The sequence below is a fragment of the Chiloscyllium plagiosum genome, chromosome 35 (assembly GCF_004010195.1).
Source record: "Chiloscyllium plagiosum isolate BGI_BamShark_2017 chromosome 35, ASM401019v2, whole genome shotgun sequence".
In the NCBI taxonomy this organism is placed as follows: Eukaryota; Metazoa; Chordata; class Chondrichthyes; order Orectolobiformes; family Hemiscylliidae; genus Chiloscyllium; species Chiloscyllium plagiosum.
Window position 1 is genome coordinate 5,664,082 of NC_057744.1, and position 13,372 is coordinate 5,677,453.

Consider the following 13,372-nt stretch of genomic DNA (forward strand, 5'->3'; position numbering starts at 1 on the left):
GAAACGACATGACCAGCTATCATTAGTAGCCACACACGCAGATGACAAGCAACATGAGTTTGACTGGGACAACACTACTATTATAGGACAAGCCAAACAGAGAACAGCCAGGGAATTCCTAGAGGCATGGCACACATCCACAGATTCAATCAATAAGCACATTGACCTGGACCCAATATACCGACCACTGCAACGGACAGCTGGAACTGACAACCGGAAGCGGCAGATCCAAACACTACAAATGCCGGAGGATAGATCACAGAAGCGCTTCACAGGAGGCTCCCAAGCACTGAGGATGTCACCTAGACAGGGGACGAAATGTCTGCAACACAAATTCCCAGCTCGGCGAACAGAACCACAACATCCCTCTCTGTTCTAAGCTCCAATGAAAATTAGCCCAGCATGTCCAACCTACTGACATAAACAAATCCACATTGCAGGTATCAATTTGGTAAATTACTTCTGAACTACCTCCAAAGCATTTATTCTTAAACAAGCAGACCAAAAACTACACAGAATGTGCTGTCACCAATGCCCATTACAAATGAAAAATAATATTGTTACTTTAACGTAGTAATCCTCTCGTAATAAAGCATCCCGTTGGCTTTCTTGATTTGGTGCTACACCTACATACAGGAACTCCTGGATCCATCGGTACTTTGGAATTCTTCAGATGTTCTCCATTTAAGTAATACCCTGCTTCTTTATTCTTCTTGCAAAAATCAACAATTCCACATTATATACTCTATCTGCCACAATTTTCCTCAATCGATTTGTATCTGCCTTCAGTCATCTTATGTTGACACAACCAACATATTTTCCTATCTATGTCTGCGTTACTTTCTCCATCAAAGTCATTGGTATAAATTGTAAAAGGTTGGGTCTCCAACTCATATCCCAGAGGGATTTGCCACATCCAGTCAACAAGACAAAGACTCATTGCTGCATGTTTTGTTTTCTGCCAGTTAGCCAATCTTCTATCCCGGTCAGTATTTTCTCCTGAAGCAAGAGCTTTTATTTTCCACAATATCCTTAAATGGTGCATCTTATGAAATGCCTTCTGAAAATCCGAATACTGTATGTCTGCAGGCTCCCATTTTATCAACAATGCATGCTACTAATTCAAATAACTCTAATAAACTCTAATAAAATGTCCCTTTCACAAAACTGACTCTTCCCGGTTACCTTGAGTTTTCCTGTGTGGCCAACTATAACCTCTTTCATGACCAATCCTTAAACTTTCCCTTTACAGTTATTAAGTACCTTATTGTTTCCTGTTTTATGCCTCCCTCCCTTCTTGAATAGAAGGGTTATATTTGCTACTTTCCAATCTGATGGAACGTTTCTTGAATATAGGGAATTTTGAAAAAAAATAGCCATGCATGTGCCACCTCATTCAAGTCACGAGGATAAAACTCAAACTAGAAACTAAACTGAAACACCAATTTCACACAAAAAAATTGTGATTATGCTTCTTACATTGATGTGTAAAATTGACTGTTAAAGCTTATAAGCCTGTCTCATTTTATATAATTCAACCCCATCTGCTGTAAATCTTGCCTTATCCATTAATTTTCATTTTCTCCAAAAATACATGTAATTGTATGTTGAGTTTCAATTTACATTGTCCATTCCAGTGGCTTTTCCTAGTAATTTATTCCACAACTTTATTTCAATTTGGTTGTGAAATTTTGCAGCCTGAATACTTTGTGCTGTTTTACTAGAGAAGTTGATCAAATAAAATATGATTTACACCTCCATTAAAATAGAGAATAAAAAGATTATGCACAAATGCATTAAGCATTTCACGCTAAGATTTCCACAGCAGTGTTTGAAGGAGTTCCAAGAACTGCAGATCTGATTTGTCGGAATTTAAAGAACTGTTAGATGACTCCTGTTGGTAATAAATCCTGTTCTTTCAGAGATTAACACTACATAATAGGTACTGTGAGCTTTAATTTGTACTGTAATTTGTTTGCAGGATTGAGTCTTTGCATTACTTAGCTCTTACAATATATGTTGGAAAATTAGATTTGTGTAAAACTCATCTGGACTGTTAATGTCAGTTTCGGCCCATTCTCCTTTCAACTCTGTACATTGAAGCAATTCTTTCATCTTTGATGTTATTGTAAAAATCAAAATTAATTTCTTTGTGCATTTGAAGTCCTTTGTGTATAGTGCAATACATTATGAATTAATTAATTATTTTCACGTGTATTTCACAGTTAAAAAAGCAATAAAATACAGCAAAAAGCTTTCCCACTGTTGCCAATATCCAGCACCATTTTGAATAGTTTAAAGAGTAAGAGAAAAGAATAGAAAGATACAGTTTAAAGAGAGTCTGTCAGTCCTGAGCCAGTTCATCATCAATGATGCCTGGGCTAATGTTAAGATTCTTGGTAGTGTGGATGGGCAGAGAGATCTCGGTGTCCATATGCGTAGATCCCTGAAAGTTGCCACCCAGGTTGATATGGTTGTTAAGTAGGCATACGGAGCCATGAAGTCATGTTGCAGCTGTATAAAACTCTGGTCCGGCCACACTTAGGGTATTGCGTTCAGTTCTGGTTGCTGCATTATGGGATGTGGAAGCATTGGAAAGGGTGCAGAGGACATTTACCAGGATGTTAGAATTTATAGAATCCCTACAGTGTGGAAACAAGCCCTTCAGCCCAATAAGTCCACACTGACCCTCCAAAGAGCAACCCACCCAGACCCATTCCCCTGCCTTATTATCCTATATTTACCCCTGACTATTGCACCTACCCTAAACATCCCTGAACACTATGGGCATTGTTGTGGTTCTGTTCGCCGAGCTGGGAATTTGTGTTGCAGACGTTTCATCCCCTGTCAAGGTGACATCCTCAGTGCTTGGGAGCCTCCTGTGAAGCGCTTCTATGATTTTTCCTCCAGCATTTGTAGTGGTTTGTCTCTGCCGCTTCCAGTTGTCAGTTCCAGCTGTCCGCTGCAGTGGCCAGTATATTGGGTCCAGGTCGATGTGCTTATTGATTGAATCTGTGGATGAGTGCCATGCCTCTAGGAATTCCCTGGCTGTTCTCTGTTTGGCTTGTCCTATAATAGTAGTGTTGTCCCAGTCGAACTCATGTTGCTTGTCATCTGCGTGTGTGGCTTCTAAGGATAGCTGGTCATGTCGTTTCGTGGCTAGTTGGTGTTCATGGATACGGATTGTTAGCTGTCTTCCTGTTTGTCCTATGTAGTGTTTTGTGCAATCCTTACATGGGATTTTGTACACTACGTTGGTTTTGCTCATGCTGGGTATCGGGTCCTTTGTCCTGGTGAGTTGTTGTCTGAGAGTGGCTGTTGGTTTGTGTGCTGTTATGAGTCCTAGTGGTCGCAGTAGTCTGGCTGTCAGTTCAGAGATGTTCTTGATGTATGGTAACATCAAGCAACAACGAGCACCCGAGCTACAAATCTTCTCACAAACTTTGGACTATGGGCAATTTAGCATAGTCAATTCACCTAACCTGCACATCTTTGGATCATGGGAGGAAACTGGACCACATGGAATCATAAAATCATGAGTGGTATAAATAGTGGGCGGCACGATGGCACAGTGGTTAGCACCGCTGCCTCACAGCGCCAGAGACCTGGGTTCAATTCCCGCCTCAGGCGACTGACTGTGTGGAGTTTGCACGTTCTCCACGTGTCTGTGTGGGTTTTCCCCGGGTGCTCCGGTTTCCTTCCACAGTCCAAAGATGTGCAGGTCAGGTGAATTGGCCATACTAAATTGCCCGTAGTGTTAGGTAAGGGGTAAATGTAGGGGTATGGGTGGGTTGTGCTTCGGCGGGTCGGTGTGGACTTGTTGGGCCGAAGGGCCTGTTTCCACACTGTAAGTAATCTAATCTAATCTAATCTAATGGAGGAAACCCATGCAAACACTGGAAGAATGTGCAAACTCCACACAGACAGTCGTCTGAGGCTGGAATCGAACCCGGGTTCCTGGCGCTGTCAGGCAGGCACTGAGCCATCGTGGCCTGGTATGCAGGGAATGTCTTATGAGGAAAGGCTGAGGGCCTTGAGGCTGTTTTCGTCAGAGAGAAGAAGATTAAAAGGTGACGATCAGAGGATTAGATAGGGTGAACGTTGAGAGCCTTTTTCCTCGGATGGTGATGGCTAGCATGAGGGGTCATAGCTATAAATTGAGGGGTGATTGATATAGGACAGATGTCAGAGGTACGTTCTTTACTCAGAGAGTAATAAGGGTGTGGAATGCTCTACCTGCAACAGCAGTGGACTCACCAACTTTAAGGGCATTTAAATGGTCATTGGATAAATATATGGATGACAGTGGAATAGTGGAAGTTAGATGGGCTCCATGTTGGATTCACAGGTCGGCGCAACATCAAGTGCCGAAGGGCATGTACTGCGCTGTAATGTTCTATGTTCTATCCCTCCGTCACCACCTCGCCGCCATCTATACTGGACAAAACTAATATTGAAGTCACCACTCTTTCAGGTGCCATCTTTTGCTGCTGGGCCCATTTCCCTCTGCCACTGCCTTGTCACCAGCTACACTGGCCCCACCAAAGTCAGAGTGTCATCTGTCGTTGCTGGGTCCACCTCATTGATGACATCCACTTCCACTTTGCTGACCCAACCAACGATGAAGTCACCAAATCTCAGCGTTTCACGACATTCTGTTTGAAGAGCCGAATCTAAAAGTAAAGCTGTTTGTGTTCAATTCAGGGTGTAACAAAAACCATAATGTCTCATAGCCATGATAACTTTTCAGAAAGGTTCTCACTCTTAGGTAGGCAAACATGCCAGCCAATTTGTCTACAGCACAATCACAAAAAGCATATAAAGGGAGATATAGTGAGGGAGAATTGTGATTAGGACAACAGATAAATTCCTTTTTCAGATAGTGCTATGGAATCTTTTGCATTCTCCTGAACAGGCAGACAGGGTGTTACTCTGACATTAGATATAAAAGGCAGTACCTCATCAATTGATGCTCCTCTAACCATTCACCAACTCTAATCCTTGATGCATAACTGGAATCTGCCTGTTATGCTCTGAGTGGTTAAATGGGCAGGTCACTTAACCGTCTGAGTTTGTCAGATAGTGCATTCTTTTCAACCCTAGCACATGCGAAGACACAAAAACAGAGAGGTTTCAATTTCAAAGATTGGGCTGCCAATGATTACTAACAATCTGCCAATTTAGATAAGCAAATTTGGCAATTGTAGCAATGAGGGGCCAAGTGTTCTACTGCTCCTAATTTGTATGAATGCCACTGTTGAGTGCAAATTCAGGGCCGATTGCTATAATCACTACATCAATTTATCTTCACTAAAGGCTAAAGACTTTGAATATTCAATTGTATGAATTACATGTTCCTGGCTGATTTCTCACTGCATAAGAAAATTCTGCAAATTCAAAGAACCCATTTCATTCTGCAAATTCAAAGGACCCTCTGAAGTTATAATTTGGGATGAAAGAAGCTCATTTTGAGAAGCTGTTGCAAATTAATGAAAATTTCCAATGATGAGTGGCCAAAGAAAACTTGGGTACATTTCAATAAGCAATATAAAAAATAGAAAAAGTTGAAATTTAACCCGAAAGTGATTTACTTATTTGCGTCAAGCAAGTTAAGAGAGTTGAAAGGATGACTAGCCAGGTATATTTATATTACCCGGAAAAGCGCAGCAGGCCATGCAGCATCCGAGGAGCAGGAGAATCGACGTTTCAGGCATAAGCCCTTCTTCAGGTTCCTGAAGAAGGGCTTATGCCCGAAACGTCAATTCTCCTGCTCCTCAGATGCTGCCTGGCCTGCTGCGCTTTTCCAGCACCACACTTTTCAACTCTGGTCTCCAGCATCTGCAGTCATCACTTTCTCCATATTTATATTACCTATTGACATTCACTAATTAAGCTGTGTCAAATGTTGCTCATTGGATAACATTCTGAACTCAGAATTTGTATGTTCGTGTCCCATTCCAGAGACTGGAACATGAAATCCAGGCCAATCCTTTAGTGCAGGAAATGCAGGCAAATGGGAAATCTGGTCTGTGACTTGCAAGTGCTGCAGGAATAAAGACATTGCTTGTTAGCTCGATGCAAAGGATCCTATGACATTACTTTGACCAGGTGTGTCCTGGCCAATGTTTGTCTTGCACTAAATAGATTATCTAGCCATTATCACATTGTTGTCCATTTGAACTTGCAATGTATAAATTAGCTGCCTTGTTTCCTTCTTTATGGCAGTATCTGCATTTTAAAAGTACTTTGTTGGTGGCAAGATAGTTTGGGATATCCTGATTTTAGGATGTGAAAGTCTTCCTTATTAGGGTCTTACAAAGAACCTCTTACAAAGGAGTGGCATGGTGGCTCAGTGGTTAGCACTGCTGCCTCATGGCACCAAGGACCCGGGTTTGATCCCTGCCTTGGGTGACTGTCTGTGTGGAATATGCACATTCTCCCTGTGTCTGTGTGGGTTTCCACCAGGTGCTTCGGTTTCCTCCCACAGTAAAAGATGTGCAGGGGTCAGGTAAATGCCCATAGTGTTAGGTGCCCTAGTCAGGGGTAAATATAGGGTAATGGGTCTGGGTGGGTTACTCTTCAGAGGGTCGGTGTGGACTTGTTCGGCTGAAGGGCCTGTTTCCAGACTGTAGGGAATCTAATCTAATCTAACCATAAGTGCAATATTTCTGAGAAGTGCGATCACGGGCTGTACAAGACACTTGATTAGACTAGATAGGATAAATTCAGGAAAGATGTTCCTGATGATTGGGGAGTACAGAAGTAGGAAGTCACAGTCTAAGGATATGGGGTAGACATTTAAAGCTGTGGTGAGGAGATATTTCTTCACCCAGAATTTGGTGAACTGAGAGTTCTCTGCCATGGAGGCAGTTGAGGCCAAAATATTGAATGTTTTCAAGGAGTTTGATATAATTCTTCAGGTTAAAGGGATCAAAGGGAATGGGGAGAAAGCAGGAACAGGGTTCCAAGTTGGGTGATCAGCCATGAATGGTGGGGCAGGCTCAAAAAGCTGAATGGTAAAAGTGAGACTCTCCTGCTCCTCGACTGCTGCCTGACCTGCTGTGCGTTTCCAGCGCCACACTCTCGACTCAAATAACTCAAAACTACTTCTGTTCCTATTATTCTATGTTCATATTTTTCAGCTTTCCTGGTCATTCAGTCAGAGAAACCCAAGCTGAAATATTGAAATAATTTGGCCATGAATCTTTATTACTCAGCCAGGTTGGAGAATGATTTGGAGATGCCGGTATTGGACTGGGGTGTACAAAGTTAAAAATCACACAACACCAGGTTGTAGTCCAACAGGTTTAATTGGAGGCACACTAGCTTTCGGAGCGCTGCTCCTTCATCAGGTGATTGTAGAGGACACAATTGTAAGGCACAGAATTTATAGCAAAAATTTACAGTGTGATGTAACTGAAATTATACATTTAAAAATACCTTGATTGTCTGTTAAGTCTTTCATCTGTTCGAATACCATGATAGTTTCACTTCTTTCATGTGTAAATCACAAAACCTTTTTTTAAAAAGTTGCATTCTCAGGTTAGCTGTTAACAATGGTGATAGCTAGACAATATGTTGAAGGTGTTAGCCCCCTGTGTCCAAATCATTTCTGACTGTGCACTGCCTTTTTCAGCTACAATGAGAGTGCCTCCAGAACTGTAGATAGTATCCTGTAAAGATTCCGGAAGTAACCATGGTTCAATCCAATCTGTATCAGCAAACTTCTTGAAAAGTGCTTCATTTTTTGACAGTGCCAGTTTAAAAAGAAAACCAAAACCAAAACTTTAATAAAGATGGTCTTCTGAGACATTTTACATCAGGTCATTTGTCACCAGAGGTGGGGTTCACTTAGCTCAGTTGGCTGGATGGTTTACAATGCAGAGTTACACTAACAGCATGGGTTCAATTTCTTCAGTGACTGAGGTTGCTATAAATTTCTCCCCTTGCCTGAGATTCTCAGATAAAACCACCACCAGTCAACAGTCTCTAATGACAGAGTAGCCCTATGGTCCACTGGAACTGTTGTGACTTCATTGCTAGAAGCGCTACAAAATATAATTCCAAGCACAGACTTCTCCGTGCCTAATCATTCCTTACTCTCATCTGTCACTTATGAATTAGGAAATAATAGCCAATTAGTTTCACAACAGTTGCTACAGTAAATTATTTTTGCAATAGTTTTGCAGCAAAGGAAGGAGTTCTAGGATCTCCAGCGGTGTAAGAATCCACCTGAAACACCTTCAGCCCACTGAATGACCCTCTGGAAGCTAAAAGGATTTTTCACAGACACCCAGTTCTCCCTCTGCCTTTGACTGATCAAATATCCTGGTACCTGGTGCCTTTAATTGCTTCTCTGTTAGTCAGCACCTATTTCTAGTGCAATAAAAGAATGACTTAAACACATTGGCCACAGAAGGCATAGGGCTTCCTCTGAAAGTGTATGAAATTTAAAACTTTTAAACCATCATGGCTACCCTCATTAGCACTAAATTAAGTGACCAAACGTCTGACAGCTTATTTTTCACATTATTCAGATGTGCACTTGCAATGCCAAAACAGGGAAGGCTCCTGGCCAAGTGCTGCAAAATGGGATTACAATAGGAACATAGGAAGAGTAGTAGTCCATTTAGCCCATTGAGCCTGTTCTGACATAAATGAGACTATGGCAGATCTGTGTCTAACTCCATATACATGCCAACGACCCACTTTGCCTAATGTTTAATATCTTTGCTTATCCAAAATTTACTAATTTCAGATTTAAAATTAACAACTGATCCAGTATCCATTGCTGTTTGTGGAAGAGAATTCTCAATATCCACCATCCTTAAGATATAAAAGTGCTTCCTAACATCTCTCCTGAACGGTCTAGGTTAGGTGTTTGGTTTTGGCTAGTGCCGAAAATGTGTTGCTGGAAAAGCGCAGCAGATCAGGCAGCATCCAGGGAACAGGAGAATCGACGTTTCGGGCATAAGCCCTTCTTCAGGAGTTTTCCAGCAACACATTTTCAGTTCTGATCTCCAGCATCTGCAGACCTCACTTTCTCCTCAAAGATTTGGCTAGTGCAGACTTGACGGACTGAAGGGCCTTTTTCCGTGCTGTAGACCTCTATGAGTCGCTGACTAAATCAGCTCTGAAGTGAATCCAGAATGAAACCCAATTCAGAAACCTTTTTATGTCCTCGGCCTTTTAAGGCAAATAAAGCCAAAGAGGTAACACTTACAGGCAAAGAGAAATTGCACTTTCTCAAGAACTTAACAGCAGAAAGGGATATAGAAATAATGAGTCACCCACAAACAATTACTTTCTCAGGGAGGTCAAGAGTAAATAAAAGGGTTTTCACCAAAAGAAAATGAGGATAAAAGCACATAAGATGACAGATATAAAGCACAAAATCCTTGACTTGTCTGAACACTAAAAAGCGATTCATCAAATGCATAGAGGAATCTATGTCAGTTCTCCATATGGCACTCTATATGATAGAACGTAACAAACTGACAATAGCTTTCAAAAATTCTGAAACCCTGACCGAGTCAGTCCCACAGGACAGCACTCCAATAAATGTAGCATTGTTTCACAATACAGGCAGTTAAACCATCAAAAATCCTGTGCTTTCTTACACACATTTCTCCAAAACCAAACAATGTACCAATGGAACCACCTCCATTCAAAGAACCATACAAGTTAATCCGAAAGCAAGCGACAAAAGGTGATTTTAATACACAGTCCGTGGTTTACACTTCAGAAATAATGATACACCTCCTTTGTTACATGAGATTTCTCACACTTCATTAATAGTTTAATATTGTATACAAAAGCTCAAGTCTCAAATTCCTGAAGCTCTGCAATACTATTAATCATCAGATTAAAGGAGGAAACATCTTGAAGCCAACAAATTATAAATTCATGGGAGCTAGCACTCATGACAAGCAAAAGAGAGTTAATGTTTTGGGTTTATGACCTTTCATACACAGATACTACCTGATCTGCAGAGTATTTCCTGCATTTTATACTTATACTTTATGATGTCGGTGTAGAAGTAAGCCAATTGGCCCACCTTTCAATAAGATCACTGCTGATCTGGTAAACCTCACTTCTGCTTTCCTAACTTTTCCCTATAATCCTTGATTCCCATACTGATTAAAAATCTGTCGATCTCAGTCTTGGATTAATGTAACAATCTAGTTTTGACAGATATCTGCAGTTAAGAATTTCACAGCTTCACTCCATGCTTCGAGAAATTCCTCCTCACTTGACTCAAAACATTAGCTCTGTTTTACTTACCCCAAATGTTGCCAGACCCACTGAGTTTCTTCAGCACTTTCTGTTTTGGCTTTAGATCTCCACCATCCACAATCCTTTGTTTTATGTTAAGGGGAACCAATGGGCAGATTGTGAGAAAAAGTTCTGCTAATTCGGGAATTAGAGCTAGATTGTTCAAGAGGGAAATTGGGCCACACTTTCTCACAGCAAGGGCAGTACATATTTGGAACTGTAGGCTAAAAATGACAATTCTTTGCTAAAGTTAAAAATCACACAACACCAGGTTATAGTCCAACAGGTTTATTTGGAAACACATCGCATACTTGCCTGATGAAGGAGCAGTGTTCCGAAAGCTAGTGCTTCCAAATAATCCGGTTGGACTATAACCTGATGTTGTGTGAGTTTTAACTTAGTCCATCTCAGTCCAACACTGGCTCCTTCTCATCATGGAATTCATTGCTAGACCAGCAAATTTTCAATCTGAGATTCACATTTTTTAAATTGAGAAGCTACTAAGGGATATGTAGGGAAGGCAGGAATGTGGAATTAGGTCACAGATGAGTCGTAATGTTGGATGGACTGAAAGTGCTTCTTCCTGTTCCTGTGTTCCTAAATGAGGAGCTACTAATAATAAAAACAAAAAGATCTGGCAGCCTCTGTGGAGAGAGAAAAACAGAGTTAATGTGTTGAGTCCAATATGACTCCTCTTCAGAACTGAAAGGATCTGGAAAATTGAGGTCTTTATGCTTGAGTGAAACAGATGATGACGGGGCACAGAGCAAAGGACAATGTTAGTGATAAAAGGTGATAAAGGTGTAAAGTGGGTGTCAATCCAGATGTGAAAAGGCCAGTGAAGAGAGGAGGGAGTACGTGATTGAGCAAGTGTTATGTCTTCTGCAAATGTGCTGGGTTAGTGAGGAAATATTAAGAGTCAGCAAGTCATACAGTCATAGAGCTGTACAGCTTGGAAACAGACCCCTTGGTCCTACTGGTACGTGCTGATCGGATATTCTAAATTAATCTAGTCCCATTTGGGAGAGGTGCTGGCGTAAATGGATGGGCCAAATGGCTTCTTGTTGTCCTGTCAGCTCGTGATGAGAGACTGGATAAACTGGGTTTATTTTCTTTAGTGCAGGGAAGGTTAAAGTGGGAACTGATTGAGGTGCACAAAGTTCTTAGGGGCATAGTCAGGGTAGATAAGGAGAAACTTTACCCTGAGCAGATTGGCTAATAACCAGGTTTTAAACTGAGGAGCAGAAAGTTTCAAGGAAACATATCTTCACCCAGAAGGTGGCGAGTGTCTGCCTAAAATGGAGACGGAGGCAGAAATCTTCAAGACATTTAAGAAACGGCATGGTGGCACAGTAGTTAGCACTGCTGCCTCACAGACCCGGGTTCAATTCCCGCCTCAGGAGTTTGCACATTCTCCCCTTGTCTGCGTGGGTTTTCCCTGGGTGCTCTGTTTTCCTCCCACAATCCAAAAATGTGCAGATTAGGTGAATTGGCCATGCTAAATAGCCCGTAATGTTAGGTATAGGGGAATGGGACTGGGTGGACTCGCTTCAGTGGGTTGGTGTGGACTTGTTGGGCTGAAGGGCCTGTTTCCACACTGTAAGTAAGTATTTAGATGATTACTTGAAATTACATGGCACATAAGGCTATGGGTCAAAGGTGAGAAAATGGGGTTAGAATAGAGATATATCTGATGAAGGTGGTGCAGACACAATGGATTGAAGGACCTCTTTCCAAGAAATAACTTGCAGTTGCTGTACTAGGTTTCCATTTTTGTCTGCTCTGAGGGAGTGGGCTGAGGGCAGTGAAGGAGCACCAACTGAGGGGACCAACTTTGCTGTCATCAGTGGTGGAGGCAAACTCTGGCATCAGCCTTCATTTCTCCCTTCCACAGTCTTGGATCACACCGAACTTCTGGCATAAAATATGCCCTCAGAACTCCTGGCAGTGCCATATTTGAGACTGGCTATGGCTTTCTAGGTACATCTGCATGGTTCAGGGAGCCCTTTCATGCCTGTGGGAACTTTGCACCACCTAGAGGGGGCGTTAGCAGCATTCACAACCAATTACAAAACATAACACTTTCAATGTGCTCAAGGTATAGTTGCTGAAAATGATCCTCATAGTTGGGAAGTCTAGAACAACAGGGTCACAATCTCAGGATAACCTATGGTCTTTAAATCAGTAAGGATATCAAGGGAAAGGCAGAAAAGTGGAGTTGAGAGTGATCAGATCAGCTATGATCTCAGAGCAGACTTGATGGGCTGAATGGCCTACTTCTGCTCCTGTCCAGTAGAGTCATAGAGATGTACAGCATGGATTCAGACCCTTCGGCCCAACTCATCCATGCTGACCAGAAATCCCAACTGAATCTAGTCCCACCTGCCAACACCCGGCCCATATCCCTCCAAACGCTTCCTAATCATATACCCATCCAGATGCCTTTTAAATGTTGCCTCTACCATTTCCTCTGGAAGCCAGTTCCACACACACACACACACACACACACATCCTCTGCGTGAAAGAGTGCCCCTTAAGTCTCTTTTACATCTTTCCTCTCTCACCCTAAAACTATACCCTTTAGTTCTGGACTCCCCCACCCCAGGGAAAAGACCTTGTTTATTTACCCTATCCATGCCCCTCATGATTTTATAAACCTCTATAAAGTCACCCCTCAGCCTCCAACACTCCAGGAAAACAGCCCCAGCCTTTTCAACCTCTCCCTATTGCTCAAATTCTCCAACCCTGCAAATCTTTTCTGAACCCTTTCAAGTTTCACAACATCTTTCCAATAGGAAGGAGACCAGAATTGCACGCAATATTCCAACAGTGGCCTAACCAATGTCCTGTACAGTCACAACATGACCTTCCAACTCCTGTACGCAGTACTCTGACCTATAAAGGAAAGCATACCAAACGCCTTCTTCACTATCCTATCTACCTGTGACTCCACTTTCAAGGAGCTATGAACCTGCACTCCAAGGTCTCTTTGTTCATTAACACTCCTGAGGACCTTACCATTAAGTGTATAAGTCTTGCTACTATTTGCTTTCCCAAAATGCAGACCTTGCATTTATCTGAATTAAACTCCACCTGC